At 40.1% G+C, this 19404-nt stretch overlaps 1 protein-coding gene across 1 annotated transcript in view; it reads right to left on the bottom strand.

The window, feature by feature from the left end:
* BTBD7 (BTB domain containing 7) overlaps positions 1 to 7471 on the bottom strand; it is a 77846-nt gene extending 70375 nt beyond the window's left edge. Inside the window, exon 1 of the mRNA XM_029237012.1 lies at positions 7197 to 7471. The gene's annotated coding sequence lies outside the window, so the exon portion shown is untranslated. The remainder of the gene's footprint in view (positions 1 to 7196) is intronic.
* Between the last annotated feature and the right edge of the window lie 11933 nt (positions 7472 to 19404).

The raw sequence follows: 19404 nt of genomic DNA on the forward strand, positions 1-19404 counted from the left end.
AATTCATTACTGCTCCTTCCATGATTCCTGTTTTAAGTAGGTAAGAGTGTTCATAAAATTTAAGGAATTGTAGCTAGAAGAGACTGTCAAACTTTTTATCTAAGTGGATATTTTTAGAAAACAATTAAGGGCAAGCAAAGAACACTTTGCATGCCTGGCCTAATTGATTTTTCCATCTCACTTTAGTTTTAAACTCAATAACATACCTCATATTTATTAAAACATTGTTTACAAAGCACTTACTCATGTTATTATTTCATCCTAACAACTCACTGGGTATCTATAGTTTACCAGACACTGTGCTACATCCTATAGGCTTTGGCTCAAAGTACAAAGAGTTACGTGGAGGAGTTAGACACACGAGCAACTGATGATAAATATAGTAAATAAGGACTGGAAGAAAGGTCCAAAGTACTAAGGGAGTGAGTGTATGATTACTAGTAAAACTAACTTTTGAACTGGGTCTCGAAGAATAAAGACGACTGTAAGAATCAGATTTCTGATGGCAAATAACCCCGAAGAATTGGCTTAAACAATAGGAATATATTCACGAAGAGAAATCGCGCGGTAGGGAAAGCCCCAGGCCCAGCACAATACGTGTCTAAAATAATGTTGCCATGCACCTACTTTCGTTCTACCTCTCTGTTCTGCCGTCCTCAGGGCATGTTTCATCATCCCCTGTGGTCACAAGACAGCTGGCAGTGGCGATTGGGGCCACATGTTCTCTTGCTCACAAACAACAGGGGAAAAAATCCTCTCCCCCAGAAATAGAATGTCTCATTCCTTTCAATCTAACTGGGACAAATAATAATTTACAGGGAAAGGCCTTGAGCTGATTGGCTTGGAGTAATCAAAATCTACCGCTGAAATGGGTGATGAGTCATCTTCTCAGAGTCTCCTGGATGGCAAAGAACAGGAGAACTCCAAGCACTGGGATAAACACATGAAAAACAGAAGTAGTAGGAACAAGAAACAGCTTAGTATGACTAGCGTAATGGGAAATCTCAAGTTAGACACAGTCTACAAACTGTTGTGAGTTTGGACTTTACCCAATAGACAATGGGAAGTCAACACAAGTTTTTTAGGTAGGGAAGTAACATCCTCCAATTGCATTTTTTAAAAAGTGTGGTAGCAATATAGAGAACAGCCAGAGAAGGAGAGGAAAAGTGGGAGAACAAATGGCAGAGACTCCACTGGTAGGCTGTTCAATAAATAGTCCAGACTAGTAAGTAAGTGGTAACAGGGAGGGAAAGAATGGAATAAAAAAAATACAAGGTGGCAAAGCTGCTACGTAAAACACTGTGTGTGTGTGTGTTTTCCCTCTTACAGATGAGGAAAAATTAAGCCTCAGACAGGTAAAATGGATTGCTTAAGATTGCAAAACTATAAATAGTAATCAGAATCTGAATGGAGGTCTGATTCCCAGTCCAGTGTTCTAATACATCACAACTATGTCTAAAAACTCCAACAATGCTCAAAAAAGCAGGTTTTTTTTGAATCTTGTGATTTAAAGGATGTTCTGTGTATTGTATTAAAGTGATTTCTGTTTATTCCAACTTTAACATAATGTTCATTATATGGATTTAATGTCAATTTATAAAACTTAGTACATTATATGTTTTTGAAGTTTCTACATTATTTGAGATAGTAAGGATGCTGTGAAAGACTCAACTTGCAATGTCAAATTTAGACTGCCCGGTCTTCCCTGGTGGCGCAGTGGTTGGGAGTCCGCCTGCCGATGCAGGGGACACGGGTTCGTGCCCCGGTCTGGGAGGATCCCACGTGCCACGGAGCGGCTGGGCCCGTGAGCCATGGCTGCTGAGCCTGCACGTCCGGAGCCTGTGCTCCGCAATGGGAGAGGCCACAACAGGGAGAGGCCCGCGTACCACAAAAAAAAAAAAAAAAAAAAATTTAGACTGCCAAAATTTTAAAAATTAAAAGAACTGAAGCTTGCATTAAAAATTTTTGAACTTGTTTTGTAAATAAACTAGGTACTGAATGTTTGAATTTCAATATAAATCTGAAGTTAGTAGCTACATGAAAAGTTTCCTTTAAACTATGCTTCCCTTTGAAATTTTGGATTCTGATAACCAACTTCCATTATCATCAACTTAAAAAGAAAAATGTCTCATCTTAAAAAAGATAATTGTTTTACAAAAGTCACTTGCCTGTTTCTTTTTAGAGTGGAGAAGTCTGATTTTGTTTTATTACCACTGTACCAAGACTGGGTTAAGAGGGAAGGTGGTTTAAAACAGAATAAACACTTTCTATAAAAATTATAAACAATATATTTTTTAGCTTATTGGGTTAAATCTTAGTCTTCTGCTTTTAAATTCAATTAATAACTTTAGTGAGCACCTATGTGCCTGGCACTATGCAGCTGCTGGGAATACAGCTGGAAGCAAAATAGTACTATAGTTACTCAGGCATATTTTGTATGATTATTTGATTAGTGTCAGTCTTCCCCACTGAATAACTACAGCAGTATTTTTTTCAGCCAGAACATAACTGCAAATGTACAAAGATGATGCTTAAAAAAAACAACCTGACAATAACATTCCACCAATGACACAAGAATTTTCTTTCACCAAGTAGAAACTCTGCACCCATAACTGAATTTTTTTCTTAAAACATACCTGCTAAAACACTCAACAAACCAGGAATATAAGGAAACTAGCTCAACATAATAAAGGTTATGTATGGAAAATCCACAGCTAACATCATACTTAATGGTCAAAGACTGAAAGCTTTCCCTCTAAGATGAGGAACAAGACAAAGATGTGCATTTTCACCATTTCTATTCAATACGGTACTGGAAGTCCTAGCCAGAGCAATTAGGCAAGAAAAAGAAAGAAAAGTCATTCAAACTGGAAAAGAAGACATAAAATTATCTTTGCTAGAAAACAACCTTACCTCATATGTAGAAAACTCTAAAGATTACACACACACACACACACACACACACACACACACACACACACACACCATTAAAATAAATGAGTTCAGTAAAGTTGCAGGATACAAAATCAACACACAAAAATGAGTTGTGTTTATACACTAACAATGAACAATCCGCAAAGGAAATTAAGAAATCAATCACGTTTACAATAGTACCAAAAAGAATAAAATATTCAGGAGTAAACTTAACCAAGGAGATGAAAGATTTTTACACTGAAAACTACAAAATGTCGTGGGAAGAAATTAAACACAAATAAATGGAAAGACATCTGGTGTTTACGGACTGGAAGACCGGAAGAGATGTCAACACTACTCCAAACAATCTACAGATTCAATGCAACCCTTATCAAAAAAATCCCAATGACATATTTTGCAGAAATAGAAAAATCTATCTAAAATTCATATGGAATCTCAAGGGACCCCAAACAGCCAAAACAATTTGGAAAAAGAACAATGTTGGAGGCCTCACACTTCTGATTTCATAACTACTATAAAGCTAGAGTAATCAAAACAGTACGGTGACAGCACAAAGACAGACTTACAGACCAATAGATTTCAGAAATAAACCCTCGAATGTATGGTCAAGTGATTTTCAACAAAGATGGGCAGACCATTCAATGGAAAAAAGATAGTCTTTTCAACAAATGCCATTGGAAAAACTGGATATCCACATGCAAAGACCTAAACATAAGAGTTTTTTTGAGGGGAAAACTCTTAGAAGATTTTTAAAGGGGAAAAGCTTCATGGCACTGGATTTGGCAATAATTTCTCAGATGTAACACCAAAAGTATAAGCAACAAGAGAAAAACTAGATCAGTTGGACTTCATTAAAATTAAAAACTTACCAAAAAAAACCTTTTGTGCATCAAAGTACACTCAACAGAGTGAAAAGGCAATGCATGGAATGACAAAAATATTTGCAAATCTATCTGATAAGGGATTGGTATCCAGAATACATAAAGAGCACCTACAACTCAACAACAACAAAGAAAACCAACTAAATTAAAAAATAGGCAAAAAACTTAAATAGATTATTTCTCCAAAGAAGATATACAAAAGGCTGATAAGCTTTAGAGATGCTAATATCACTAATCTTTAGAGAAATGCAAGTGAAAACCACAACGAGATATCACTTCATGCCCATTAGGATGGCTGTTATCAAAATAATAAAAACAACAAGTGTTGGTGAGGATGTGGAGAAACTGGAACCCTGACGCGTGCTCGTGGGAATGTAAAATTTTCTGGATATATACCCAAATGAAATGAAAGCAGGGACTCAAACAGATATGAGCACACCTATGTTCATGGCAACATTATTGCAAAAGCCAAAAAGTGGAAGCATATGAAGTATCAACTGACAGATAAATGGATGAACAAAATGCAGTATATACATACAATGGACTATTATTCAGCCTTAAAAATGAAGGAAATTCTGACAAATGCTACAACATGGATGAACATTATGCTAAGTGAAATAAGCCAGTCACAAGAGGACAAACATTGTATGATTCTACTTACATGAAATACCTAGAGTAATCAAATTCGTAGAGACAGAAAGCAGCAGAGCGGTTGTCAGGGGCTAGGAGTAAAGGGAGGTGGGGCCTTAGTGTTTACAGGGTAGAGTTTCAGCTGCAGCAGATGAACGGAGTTCTAGGGATGGATGGTGATAAATGGCTGCACAACAACGTGAAGTACACTTAATGCCACAGAACTGTACACTTAAAACTGGTTAAAATGGCAAATTTTATGTTATGTATATTTTACCACAATAAAAACGGCAACAAAAAAAAGATACCTGCTATGCATCTTTCCTAGTGACTCTATCTTAGTGTAGGATCTCATCTCTTCATACCCAGGTAACTGCAATAGCTACTACTGTCCCTGGTTCATTCCACTCTCTCCTCATTCTAACTCAACCAACAGATCACTGACAGGTGCGTCTTGGCAGTTTTAACATATTAATGTGTGGCCTCCAAACTTTCAAAGTCTCCCCATGTCTTGCACAAGAGGATAAAAATCCAAATCTCAATCCAGTACTCAAACCCTTCTACAAACATAACCTTTCAACTGTCTAATGTCTTCCCAAGGAAATTCAGTTGTCAGCTCATCCTAGTTTCCCTCTCTATTCCCCTCCCCCAAAGCTAATCTCCACATTACACTCTTGCTTTTCCCTCACAAAGTAACTGCTCCAATCTCTCTGTAAATCTAAACCCTCACAGAAGCTAGCTCAAGTCCCAAGTGTTCCAGGAAGGTATTTAGACTCCTGAGGCCTCACTCATCTCCCTCTAACCAGAACATGTACAGCATACTTTGTATTGATAGATTGTTTTCTAGGCTCAGAGGGGTACATCTTATCTTTTCTGAGGGCAAAGTCTACATATTTCACTTGTTTCTTTCTCCAGTAGCACCTAGTATTGCAAAATACAAAGCAGATCTTCAATAATCACCTGTGTAACTGAACACAAGGTACAACTCTGGTGTGTGAGTTTCAATGACTAGAATATGAAATCAGAAGCATTTCACATGACTACTTCTGAAGGTTAGCCTGTGACACACGACACAGAAAGCTGCTGTGACTCAAGTGGCTATGTGGAAACCAGGTGGTACAACCTGGCAAACACGACACAGGTGTTTTAAATCCTAAAATTAGAGCCTGATACAAAGAACCTGTTTAAATGCTGGTAATGAGGAACAAAACAATATAGTAGTTAGGTTTTGTGGGACAGAATACTGGTTTTACTGAATGCATGCATAAATAAGCAATGCTATAACTGGACAGAAATATAGTCAGTCACAGACCTATGAAAACTCTAAATGAAATGTCAGTTAGTTTTTTATTAAATTCAGGTCAGGGAAAAGAATCTTCATGAGTTACTTGTGGTAACTGACGGTAACTGTCAAGAATCAGAGTGAGGCGCTCTCTCTGATTTCTCCTTTCAACTACACTGTACAAAGACCCAGGGATGAGGATGGTGGTGAAGAATGCAATCAATGAAGAATACGAGGCTCAGGAGTGTAGTGAAAAGAGCTCTCTAAATAAGGCGGAGAGAGGCCTAGATCCTAGTTTTGGTCCAATCCCTCGCCAGCTGCAGAACCCACAGCGAGTCACTCATCTCCCTGGGCCTAGTTTCCCAGTTCTAAAACAAGTCACATCATATCGTTAAAGGTTTTTCTGACTTCAAAATTCCAGGACAAGTTTAATCACAGCTGCCATTAACATGTATGATTCTTGCAATTTCAAATCTTTCTTTCACATTTCCGGGAGAAAGTAATTGATTTCAGCAATCTAAAAGAAATGGATGCTATTCAGAGACAAAAGATTCTGCTACTTGAAAAAACGAAGTAATTCTGTAAAAATGCCTATTTCCTCATTACAGTAAGATGTTTTAGCAGAGGAAACAGTTCTCTGGTAAAACCAAGACTGCTTCTGCGAATTAGGCCTAATCCAGAGTACTTATTATCTGTGCTGGTATGTGAAGAGGTGCTATTGTAGTTCAAAGCAGAAACAACACTCAGGGCTTCCTCCCCCCAAACGGTGAGAAAGTTCTCATCTTCGGGGTAAGGCTAATAAACAGCTGTGCAAATGATGAGACACTGAAAAATGCACGCTTTTAGCCTTTCAAGCACTCCAAGCACAGGATTCTTTACCAAAGACTCCGTATTGTCTCTCTCCCAACCTGTCAAAGCGCAATTCCAGTTTGATCCCGAAACAGTAACTTACCCGGACAATCTAACTTCTCCCCCGGGGAGCAGCGGTACACAGGCCTGCATTCCTCGACCCCTGATTCCGGACGGCAGCTCTCACGCCCACCCCGGGGCGGTCGCAGCCCCGCAGCCGGGTAAACACGCGCCCGAGTCTCGGGAGCGGTTTCCCGGCGTCCTGGGAGCGACGAGTCCCGCCCCTCGTAGCCCCGAGACTGGAGCCGGCCGAGCCGCCGCCGCGGCCACCTCGGGCCGCTCTCCCCGCCCCAAGCGCCACACCTCGCGCCTCTGCCCCCGGGACGGCTGCGCACTGCCCAGCCCGCCCCGCTGAGCGCACCGGGACCGGTCAGCCTGCCACCGCCGCCTCAGCCCCAGACGGACCAGTGACCCTTCCCCGGCTCCGCGCCCCCCGCGGCGGCCGGGCCCCAGCCCTGCGCCCCCACGGCCCCCGCACAGCCCCTTCCTCGTCGGGACGCCCAGCACCGCGCCGGTAACAGCCTCGGCTCACAGCCTCAGAGACATCGAGGGACACTCACCCCGGAGGCTCCTCCCGCCGCTGCTGCTGCTGCCGCCGCTGGGACCGCGGCCGTCGCCCCCGCCGCCGCCGCCTGCACCGCCGTCCGCACCGGCGCCAGCGCCCCCGGCCATCCTCCTCCTGCCGTCGCCGCCGCCACCTCCCGTCTCAGCTCCTGTCAGTGGCTCAGGCTCCGGGGCTTCTCCAGGTTTCTCTCGCCGCCATTTTGACGCCTGGAGCGAGCAGGAGGGGCTTGGCTCGGCGCAGGCCTGGGGCGCCTGCGCGGCGCTGCGGAGCCGGCCCGAGCCCCCGCCAGTCCCCGCCACCGCCGCCGCGCCCGGGGTCACGTGGGCCGGCGGCGGCGCGCGCGCCCTGGCTGGCCGGGGAGGCGCGTTCACGGGACCTGGGATCGGTTGGAGCCGAGTGCGCGCGCATTATTCCCGCCCTCCGCTCGGAGCCTGAAGCTCGTTGCAGCATCTTGCTTATTCCGGGGAATTGTGGCAAATCGTTAAATCTGTCAGAGTGGAATTATAATAACTACGCTACCGCAGACCGGTTCTAACAATTCATGTTTCCATTCGGCGGCCGGCATCATGATCTATCGCTCACGACACATCTTTCGTAAAGCGAAGACTGCGCTTCCACGGAGAAGTCCTTTTTGACAGTCTTGGCGTTTTCTTGGCAGTTTATCTTAAGCCCTGTCTCTATGGTACTTTTACAGACACCACCTTGCTAGTTGTATAGTGGATTTGTTTTTTTTTTTCATCAGGCACCGAAAAGTTTTCCTCAGCAAGATACCCCCATAAACGTGGGATAAGGATTGATGAAAACACAGTCGCCGCGTGGGAGAGCCAAATCGCTCTCCCTAGATGCCCCTTGTCTGGGAGTTTGCAGTAAGTTCAGCGATGCACTAACAAAAACACTTATGTTTATGGAGCACCTTACAGTTCGCAAAACACTGGTAAATGCATAGCTTTCTTTGAACACCAAAACCGCCCTTTGAGGTAGTCAGGACGGGTATTATTATCGCCCTTTTACAGCTAAGGAAATAGGCTCAAAAATACTAAGTCGTTTGCCCCGGGGCACACATGCAGCATTAGTAAGTAGGCAAGACAAGACTAGAACCCAGACATTCTGACCCTGGTCATCAGACACATTATCTCTCACAGTTCTATGACAGGCCCTAGCAATACATCCTGTATTTGTCCTCTGGGAATTTATTTAAAACTCCCTTTAAAGTATTTTCATTTTCAGTCTCTCCCCACCCTTTGAGAAACAAGTTTTCCAAGTCATGCCACCAAGTCTTTTTGTTGCTCTCAAACCATCTCTAAGCTTAAAAGAATAAGAGCAATTTCCAATTTTGTGATGTGTTTTTAACCATCTCTTTGTCCTTTATTATTTTATACGTTTTGCATTTGGTTGGAATATTTAAGTTGTTTTTTTTTAACATCCTTCAACGGAAGTATTTTACCTCTTTAAATATGATTGTTACTTTTCTCTGGACTTTCTTCAGATTTGATGTATCTTTCTTGTGCTCATTCATCACCTCCTTACTTCCTTGGAAAGACTATTTCTTTCCAATTTGTGTTATTTCATTTTTCCCCCTTTCACGCCACGCATCTCTCCCCAACCCCAATACTCGAAGGTTTGGAGATTGTAGCAGAGATTGTAGTATTCCCTTGTCCAAAAAAAAGGACCCTTCTAGCTGGTAAGGGTCTCTTCAGCTGAGCACATGTGTGGACAGGAGACAAGAAGTGCATGGAAAAGTGAAAAACTGCAAGGGAAATAGGCCCATCTAGTTGGAACAAAGGTTTGGCTCTGTGTGCCCACCTCCAATTCCCCTATACTGTTATACTTCCCCCTAAATGCACAATTGAATCTTATCTAAATTCAAGGCACGTACCATTATTTCTATTATTTGGCCTTTGTCTTCAGCTAAATACTGCATTAACTGAAAGAGCTGTTATATGCAAAGTAAAAATTCCGTTATCCAAACCACCTCTTGATAATTTATTAAACATGAAATAAGATCGGTCTCCACTATTTACACTTTCTCATTTATTCCTAACTTTCACTGCTTGATTTTGATTCTGTTTCCTAGAGACAATATAACAAACAAAATTAAAACAATACTAACAATATCATTCTAAAACCTGAGGGTAACCCCATTTTTCTAAAAGCTTTTGATGTGTAAATCTATCAAAGACTTTTTGAAAAGCCAAATAAGGTCTGCTGGTTTCACCTTGTCCTTTTGTCTATCTGAACACTAGGAGAACTCTAGTATGCTAGTTCGGTTAAGATTTACCTTTACAGAAATCATGCGTAAGTGTTCCATGATTTTTTTCCACCCTTTAAGTCATATACCTTGTGTTTTCTTATCATACCACTTAGGTGTACTTACTAGATACTGAATTAACTTGGTTTACACATCATATGTCAGAGTTTAGATTTGTCTATTTCAGTTCAGTACTACACACATTTTTTTTTAAAGCATCCAATACCATGTGCCAAGCACAATGCTAGATGCTCAGGGTAAAAAATAAATGATTCTTTGCCTTCGAGGAGCTTAGACTCCAATAGGAAGACAGACTAAAAAATAATTTTTTTTAAAAAGTGCTAAGACAGTATTCAGGAGCAGTGAAGAGTATGGGTTCTAGAGTCAGACAGATCTGGGTGGGCATGTGACACAAGCCAGCCAGTGAGAATCTATTCTGGAAATTTCTGGCAGGCTCTCCTAGGAGATGTTTCTTCTTAATCTATATCTCTGGAATTATGACCTTAAAGGACAATGTAAATTGTCTTCCTTAGCTATAAGGAGAAAGACATGAGCAATAGGAGAGAATGGGGACCACAAGCAGAAAGAAACAGAAATTGAGAAAAATGGAAGCCCTGACATCATTTGAACTCCTGGGCATAGCTGTGCCCTAAACCAATCCAACCTTGGTCTTTTAGTTTTTATGAGCCATTAAGTTGCCTAACTCCCCTTTTTTCATCTTAAACTAGTTGGAGGTGGATAAAAGCAGTACATTTCTGTCACTTGCAATCAAGTGTTCTGTTCTTCCACTCCCTGCTCCCTCCATCAGTGAATGTCACCCCATTTTCTGTTACTCCAATCTGATCCTTCATTTTTCTACCATACGTAACGATCCACCAAAGCCTCTCCCTAGGCTCATCTTTCTGGAAATACAATATAGAAGCTGAGTTTTTGAAATCATGAAGAAAAGGAAAATTCTATTTCCTCCATATCAGCATTCTAAGAGAAGTATTACCATACTTGCTTTATTTGTCTAAAGCTCTGCAGCTAGTAAAGGATAGTGCTGAGGTCTGACCTTTGATCTGTTGGCTCCAACTGACAATCTCTCTTCACTCCAGCATAACAGAAATCCATTGAAGAATATCTGGGTGTGCCTCAGGAGAGGAAGAAGAATGTTGGATTTAAAAACGAAAAAGAGATGTAAGAAAACTAAAACTTTTCATCGCTTATAATTTTTTTTTGAAGAAAGACTCTATTAAAAAAATAATGTACAAATTTAAAAAGAGTGAACTTGGAACACCAAGATTATCTTTTGAACTGCAGAAGGGCAATTGTTTCTCAGGATTCTTTGTAATAATGGATGGCAGCTTTTGTTGGATCTTATATTAGCATTGTGCTTTCAATTCAAAAGTGTGTTACTGATGTTACCAGTTGCATAACTCAGTGTTTTTCCCACCTTGCAGCTCTCTGCTCTTGCCGCTTTCTTATCTTGAGTTTCTCTTTGAGGTCATGCAATTGTAAAGATAGACACAAACAGACCCAGAGAGAGGCACTGCATTCCTCGAAGACCTTCGGTCCTGGAACAGCAATTAAAAGTTTTTTCTAGAGAGGAGAGAATTGAAGATGTTTGAGCCTGAGGTACACTTCAGTCTTAGTACATTATATAATTTTCTAGAACCCTAACACCAGTTCATTCAGAGCATGAACATTTATAAAAATCTCATTAAAAAGAAGTGGGTTGGGCTTCCCTGGTGGCGCAGTGGTTGAGAGTCTGCCTGCCGATGCAGGGGACATGGGTTCGTGCCCCGGTCCGGGAAGATCCCACATGCCGCGGAGCGGCTAGGCCCGTGAGCCATGGCCCCTGAGCCTGCGCGTCCGGAGCCTGTGCTCCGCAACGGGAGAGGCCACAACAGTGAAAGGCGCGCGTACTGCAAAAAAAAAAAAAAAAAAAAAAGAAGTGGGCGAGTGTGCCTTTCTTTTTCATTGTATACACAGAGCTCAAAAACCTGATCTCTAGGCTATAGCTCTAATCAAGCCCTTTTATATAACTATAGCAGGAAGGTTCCACATTGTAGGTCACTGAGAATATATTGAATCCGGGGCTCACTAAGCCCTTTATTGAACATTGGAGAAGTTTAAGTCAACAGTGCTAGTCTCTTGTGACTTGAAGATATCAAAGGAGGAAATTTGTTTGTACCTGTAATTTGAGGAGCTAAAAGTGCCACCTCCTGAGGTAGGGGTGGGCCGGCAGGGAGCTTAATTGCGTGCGTTGTGGCTGAATTTGGAGTCAGATTTACTGACACTGTCAAAAGTAATGTAAGGTTTTTTTCACAGAGAAAGACCTAAGATGCTTGATTCTCACGTCAGCTGCACCCCAGCCTAACCTGTTCATGATTCGGATTAGTCCAGCCAGGCTCGTCTCTTACAGAGCTCTTTCTTAGCCTACTTCAGCATTTTTGTTGACTTTTTTATTAAAAAGTGGGGGAAAACCTGAGGAAGAAAAAGACTTGACTAACAGAGCATTTGTTAAGACTCTTTGGGCTGCAAGTGATAGAAATCCAGCTCCGATTAGTTTAAGCCCAAAGCAGGATTTATCATAGAGAAAATAAAGAGTGACCCAGAACTCAAGGACAGGAAAGTATCAGAGTTTCAGGAACAGTGAGAACCAGGGATTTGAACTTGGTCAGGATGTGCCTTCTGTTGCTTACCTCTGCTGCTTTCAACAGCTTGGCTTCGTTATTAACTCACCGTGGAAGGGCTTTCTCCGTGGGTCGAAAAACAACATGGCTCCCAAGTTAGACCATTCATTGAATAAAAGAGTCTGAGTTTCAGGCTGCTGATCCCAAGCATAACATCCCTGGAGAGGGGCACTTTGGCCCAATATTTGAGTCAGGAGCCAAACTTCAAACCAATCAACAGTGGCCAGGAAGTGGGGATAGGCTGTATTAAATCAGTTCTTACAAGACTCATGTAACACACAGGTGCTCAAACCATGGGGATTTAGGAGTCCCCTAGACCCTTTTAGGGGGCCCACAATGTCACCGTTATTTTCATTAAAAACACACAATTAAATAAAAATTCTTTTCATAATAACACTAAGATATTTGACTTTTTCACTCATTCTCTGGAGAGCGTATGGTGGAATTTTCCAGAGGTTACATGACATGGGACATCACAACAGATTGAACACAAAAACAGATGTGGAATCCAGGTAGTTTATTTTTATTTTTATTTTTTTTCAGGTAGTTTAGTCTTCTATTAAGCCTGACAGTAAAGAGATTTAAAAATGTAAAACAGGGCTTCCCTGGTGGCGCAGTGGTTGGGAGTCCACCTGCCGGTGCAGGGGACACGGGTTCGTGCCCCGGTCCGGGAGGATCCCACATGCCGCGGAGCGGCTGGGCCCGTGCATCCGGAGCCTGTGCTCCACAACGGGAGAGGCCACGACAGTGAGAGGCCCACGTAACGCAAAAAAAAAAAAAAAAAAAAAAAAAAGTAAAACAATGCCACTCATCTCACTATTTAAAAACTATATATTTATATTTCATAAAAATGTTGTTTATGTTAGTATGTGATGGGCTTGTTATTGCTATTTTTAAGTGAATTAATAAATATTTTAAATATTTAAGTATTTCTAATATAGTAAATATTAATAGTTATAACCTACATAAACAAAAGCTCTTTAGAGGCATCAATAATCTCTAAGGAGTTCCTGAGATTAAAAAAGCTCCCGATGAGGGTGGGAGGGAGGGAGACGCAAAGGGGAAGAGATATGGGGACATATGTATATGTATAACTGATTCACTTTGTTATAAAGCAGAAACTAACACACCATTGTAAAGCAATTATACTCCAAGAAAGATGTTAAAAAAAAAAAAAGAAAAAGCTCCTGAACCACTAATATAACTATGGGCAACTTGCTTGATTTTTCTGTGCCTCAGTTTCTTCATCTGTAAATGGGGATAATAATAGGGCCTACCTTATAGGGTATGGGAGGATTAAGAGAGTTAATACTTTGTGAAGTGCTTAGAGCAGTTCCAGGCACATAATAGGTGCTTTAGAAGGGTTAAATACTACTACAACTACTACTACTACTACTACTGCTACTAAAAAAGAGGTTCACAGACTATGCCAGAGGTCAACAACATTGGAATCAAAAAATAACCAATCAGAGAAAACTATGAAAATGTCTAGGGTTTTATGTTAAGGCAGGTACTACAGAAAAAATAAGTACAAGGGTAGAAATTATCTCATTACTTGGGCTTTATATATCTTGATTTAGGTCATTCCGTAGTTTGAGTTTCTCTAACAGTATGATAGCTGATTCTGTGTCTCAGGGTTAGCAACTTTCCTACATGGTTCTCCTTTTTGGTTTTGTTTTCAAAAAAATTTTATTTTTTATTGATGTATAGTTGATGTACAATATTATATAAGTTACAGGTGTACAATACAGTGATTCACAATTTTTAAAAGTTATACCCCATTTAGAGTTATTAAAAGTATTGGCTATATTCCCCATGCTGTACATATGTCCTTGTAGCTTATTTTATACCTACTAGCTTGTACTTCTTACTTCCCTACCCCTATATTGTACATGGCACTTTAGATCTACTTTGACTATTTGTTGTGCCCTAACCCACAATTTGCCCTCCCCTGTTGGCAATACATGGGAAAGCATGATATCATTGTGTGACCCTCTGTGTACCAAAGGCACATTTAATCCTTGAAGTATTCCTGAACTATAGGTATTATTAATTCAGTTTCACAAGTGAGGAAACTAAGGCTGAGAGAAGATGTAAGTGGCCCAATGTGACACAGTTAAAAAATAACAAAGCCAGGAATTGAACCTAGATTTGTAGGATGTTGAAGTCCAACATCTTTCCAGTATTCCCTCCGGTCTCCCATCTAGAGAGAAAGAAAGAAAGTCTCTAATAATAAACAAAGTCTCTCATTTCACAATTAGAAATGAAAGACTTAACTACACCTCTCCTCTTTTCTAATACATGCGTTTAATGCCAAAAATTTCCCTCTGAGTACTGCTTGAGCTACATCCCACAAAATTTGATGTATTTTGATTTTTATTCAGTTGACAATATTTTCTAATTTCCCTTGTGATTTCTTCTTTGACCCATGGGTTACTTAGAAGTGTGTTGTTCAATTTCCAAATATTCGAGGATATTTTTCAGATACTTTTCTGGTTTTGATTTCTAATTTAATCTCATTGTCGTCAAATTATATACTGTGTATGAGTTCAATCCTTTCAACTTATTGTGACTTGTTTTATAGTGCAGAATATATTCTATCTTGGTAAATATTGCATGTATAGTTGGAAAGAATGTGTGTTTGGGTATTGATAAATAGAGTGTTCTATAAACATCAGTTACTTCAATATGATGGTGTTGTTCAAGTTTTCCATATCCTTACTGATTTTCTGTCTATTTGTTTTGTTGAAAACAAACATTATTGAAAGAGGAGTTTTAAATTCTCCAACTATAATTTTAGATTTGTCTATTTTTTCTTTTGCGTCTATCAGTTGCTTCTTCAACTATTTTGAAACTTTGTTATTAAGTGCATAAGCATTTAGGAATTTAATGTCCTCTAATTAATTGATCCTTTAATCATTATGAAATGTCTCTCTTCATCTGTGCAAAAATTCTTTGCGAGGACATTTACTTTGAGAGTATAACAAATCCAGCTTTCTGTAGTTAATATTTGCATGTATATCTTTTTCCATCTTTTTACTTTTAGTCTATCTATATCTTCATTTTTAAGTGGGTTTTCTTTAGGCAGTATATAGTTGGATCTTAAAAAAATTAATATGATAAACTTTGCCTCTTATTACTCATATTTATTTACATTTAATGTAAATGGTCTAAACATACAATCATCAACCATGTGGTCCAGGCTCAGATATGTCAATTGAGGTATATAATTTGTCACCCCAAAACAGTTTCAAAATTTCAAGTTTTTTATTTCAATTTTTCAGATGTCCTAAATGGGATATATGGACTACAGCACTCCTTCTAAAAATTCCCTTTCATTTTTCCTTCTACTTTGCTCACACAGTGCAATTCTTTGCAAAACTTTTTTTTCAACTCTTCAGAAAATCACACCCAATGGTGTCTTGAGTTTCCTGTCCTTTGCCCCTTCTGTTTCCTCCTGATTCTGCATTACAGGAGTTCAAAGGGATAGTTCTGACATCTCATCTTGAAGGATGAGGGAGAGAAAGAAACTGACTAGGCAAAACTCAAGTCTTCTTTGGCCCATAGCAGGAGAGAAACGTCTGGGAACAATTATTCATTAATATCTCTCGTCCAGCTGTGCTCTCCCATATCACAGCTACAAACAGGTGACCAATATTGAAATGTGCCATTGTGCATTCATTCCCTCTCTTCACAATCTAGGGCCTCCCTTGCCTATGTTGTCAATTTCTACTGTGTTGGAGAGGCTACTCTCTCCAGACAGTATCTTTAGTTGGGAAGGAAAAGAGAGCAAAGATATATGAGCATTCATTATTCATTCATTCAACATATATTTATTGAGTACCTACCATGTATGAGGTGCCTCTTGGGGTGCTTCGGGGTGAGCAAGTCAGACAAGACTCCTGCTCTTGCAGTGCTCACCTCCTAGTGAAGGAGACACAGTTACCACGTTCAGATGGTCCTGATGGGACATGAAGAAAATAATTCAGAGAAGGGGAAAGAGAGCCATGGGAAATAGGGTGAGGGCTATATTTTTGCAGGATAGTATAAGGATGGAATGACGTAAGTGAGTATGCTGTGGGAATGTCCAGGGGAGATTTCTCAGGCAGGGACCCGTAAGTGAGACAGAATGAAGCCATGTAGATTCAAGAGACTGGTGTGACTCAGCATGATGTACAAAGAGGAGAGTGAAGACAAGGAGATGAGGTTAGGTAGGTAGCTAAGCACATTCATGCAGGGTCTGATTGCTCAGGGTAAGATTCTTGAGCAGAGCTGTCCAAGAGAACATTGGGTTGATATGAAACCTATGTGTAATTTCAAACTATCTGTCACTATGTTAAAAGAACTAAAAACAAATGGGTATAATTAATTTTTATACTGTATTGTTTTTAACCAGATATACCAAAATTGTATCATTTCAGTGTGCAATCAATATAAAAACTTGGCGTTTGGCTTTCAAAAAACTTTGCTCAGAAAAACAGGTTGTGGTCCATAGATTGCTGTCCCCTAAACTAAGGAAGTAGATATTCTTTTATTTTTTTTTTAATTAGCCAAAACAATCTTGAGAAAGGAGAATAGAGCTGGAGGTATCATGCTCCCTGACTTCAGACTATACTACAAAGCTACAGTGATCAAAATAGTATGGTACTGGTGCAAAAACAGACACATATACTAATGGAACAGAATAGAGGGTCCAGAAGTAAACCCACATACTTATGGTCAATTAATCTATGACACAGGAGGCAAAAATATATAATGGGGAAAAGTCTGTTGAATAAATTGTGCTGGGAAAACTGGACAGTCACATGTTAAAGAATGAAATTAAAACACTTTCTCACAACATACACAAAAATAAACTCAAAATGGATTGAATACCTAAATGTAAGTCTGGAAACCATGAAACTCCTAGAAGAAAACATAGGCAGAACACTCTTTGACATAAATCATAGCAACATTTTTTGGATCTGTCTCCTAAGGCAAAGAAAACAAAAGAAAAACTAGGCTTCCCTGGTGGCGCAGTGGTTAAGAATCCACCTGCCAATGCAGGAGACACAGGTTCGAGCCCTGGTCCGGGAAGAGCCCACATGCCACGGAGCAACTAAGCCTGTGCGCCACAACTACTGAGCCTGCATACTACAACTACTGAAGCCCGTGCGCCTAGAGCCCTTGCTCTGCAACAAAGAGAAGGCACCGCAATGAGAAGCCCGCGCACCACAACAAAGAGTAGCCCCCGTGCGCATACTAGAGAAAGCCCCCGTGCAGCAACGAAGACCCAATGCAGCCAAAAAGAAAAAAAAAAAAAAAAGAAAAACTAAACAAATGGGACCTAATCAAACTTAAAAGCTTTTGCACAGCAAAGGAAACCATCAACAAAACAAAAAGACAACCTACTGTATGGGAGAAAATATTTGCAAATGATATGACTGATAAGGGATTAATATCCAAAATATATAAACAGCTTATACAACTCAACATCAAAAAAACAAACAATGAGATATTACCTCACCCCTGTCAGAAAGGCTATCATCAAAAACACCACAAATAACAAATGTTGGCAAGGATGTGGAGAAAAGGGAACCCTCATACACTGTTGGCGGGAATGTACATTGGTGCAGCTACTGTGGAAAACTGTCTAGAGGTTTCTCAAAAAGCTAAAAATAGAACTACCATGTGACCCAGCAATTCCACGGTTGGGTATATGTCCAACAAAAATGAAAATAATTCAAAAATATACATGCACCCCAATGTTCATAGCAGCATTATTTACAATTGCCAAGATATGGAAGCAGCCTAAGTGTCTATCAACAGATAAATGGATAAAGAAGATGTGATGTATATATATACATAATATATATATATATATATATATATATATATAAAATGGAATACTACTGAGCCATAAAAAAGAATGAAATTTTGCCATTTGCAACAACATGGATGGACTTGGAGGGTATTATGCTAAGTGAAATAGGTCAGACAGAGAAAGACAAATTCTGTATGATGTCACTTACATGTGGAATCTAAAAAATAAAGTAGTGAATATAAAAAAAAGAAACAGACTCACAGATATAGAGAACAAACTAGTGGTTACCACTGGGGAGAGGGAAAGAGCAATGGGCAAAAGAAGGGTAGGGGATTAAGAGATACAAACTACTATGTATAAAATAAGTTACAAGGATATATAGTGCAGCACAGGGAATATGGCCAATATTTTATAATAACTTTATTTATTTATTTTTAATAACTTTAAATGGAGTATAATCTATAAAATTTTGAATCACTATGTTGTATGCCTGAAACTAATATAATATTATAAATCAAGTATACTCAGTAAAAAGATAAGTAAAAATTTAAAAATTAAATTAGATATAATTGACATATAACATTATTTTAGTTTCAGGTGTATAATATAATGATTTGCTATTTGTATATAAATGAGACAAGAGGGAAGGGGGCAGGGCACAACCATTAAAAGAATGACACAGCCATTGAGGACACAACAATAACTGGTTAGAACCTACTAGGTCCAAGATGGCAGAAGATTCAATTTCCAGTAGACCTTGAGCCTCATTATATGCTCATTGTAATACATTATCATGCTAAATGACACACCCACAAGTGCCATGACAGTGCTGAGGCAGACCATAAAAGACCAAAAAGTGGGCAGTGGCCCAACTCCTGGAAATCCCCACCCCTTCCCCCAAATAGTTGGAACAATCCTCCCACTCATTAGCCTATGAAATTACCCAGCCCATAAAAACTAACCACCCCATATTTCAGGGCTGCTCTCACCTTCTGAGACAGCCCACACTCTGTCTATGGAGGGTGCATCTCTCAGGGCTGCCCTTACCTTCTGAGGCAGAACATATTCTGTCTATGGAATGTGTATCTCTGCTTTCCCTTTACTATGGTTTGCTCTTGAATGCTTTCCTGTGGGAAGCCAAGGACCCTCACCTGGTGGCCCATCCCAAAAACTCACCTGAGACCTGGGACATGACCATCCTCTCATGCCCCATGTTCCTGCAACCCCTTTACAAAGGATATTAATAAATCTACTTCTTACCTATCACTTTGCCTCTCGCTGAACTCCTTCTGCACTGAAACATAAAGAACCTGAGCTTCATTAAGTCCTGAGATGAGTTGTGTGGTTTCAGGTGGAAGATTGTGGGTTCAAGTCCCAACTGAGGTGTGCGGTTTCATATTGAGAAATGATCCCTACAATAAGTCTAGTTAACATCTGTTACCATACACAGTTACAAAATCTTTTTTCTTGTGAT

Source organism: Monodon monoceros, unplaced genomic scaffold (genome assembly GCF_005190385.1).
Source record: "Monodon monoceros isolate NGI ecotype Baffin Bay Population unplaced genomic scaffold, NGI_Narwhal_1 Super_Scaffold_21, whole genome shotgun sequence".
Classification (NCBI taxonomy): Eukaryota; Metazoa; Chordata; class Mammalia; order Artiodactyla; family Monodontidae; genus Monodon; species Monodon monoceros.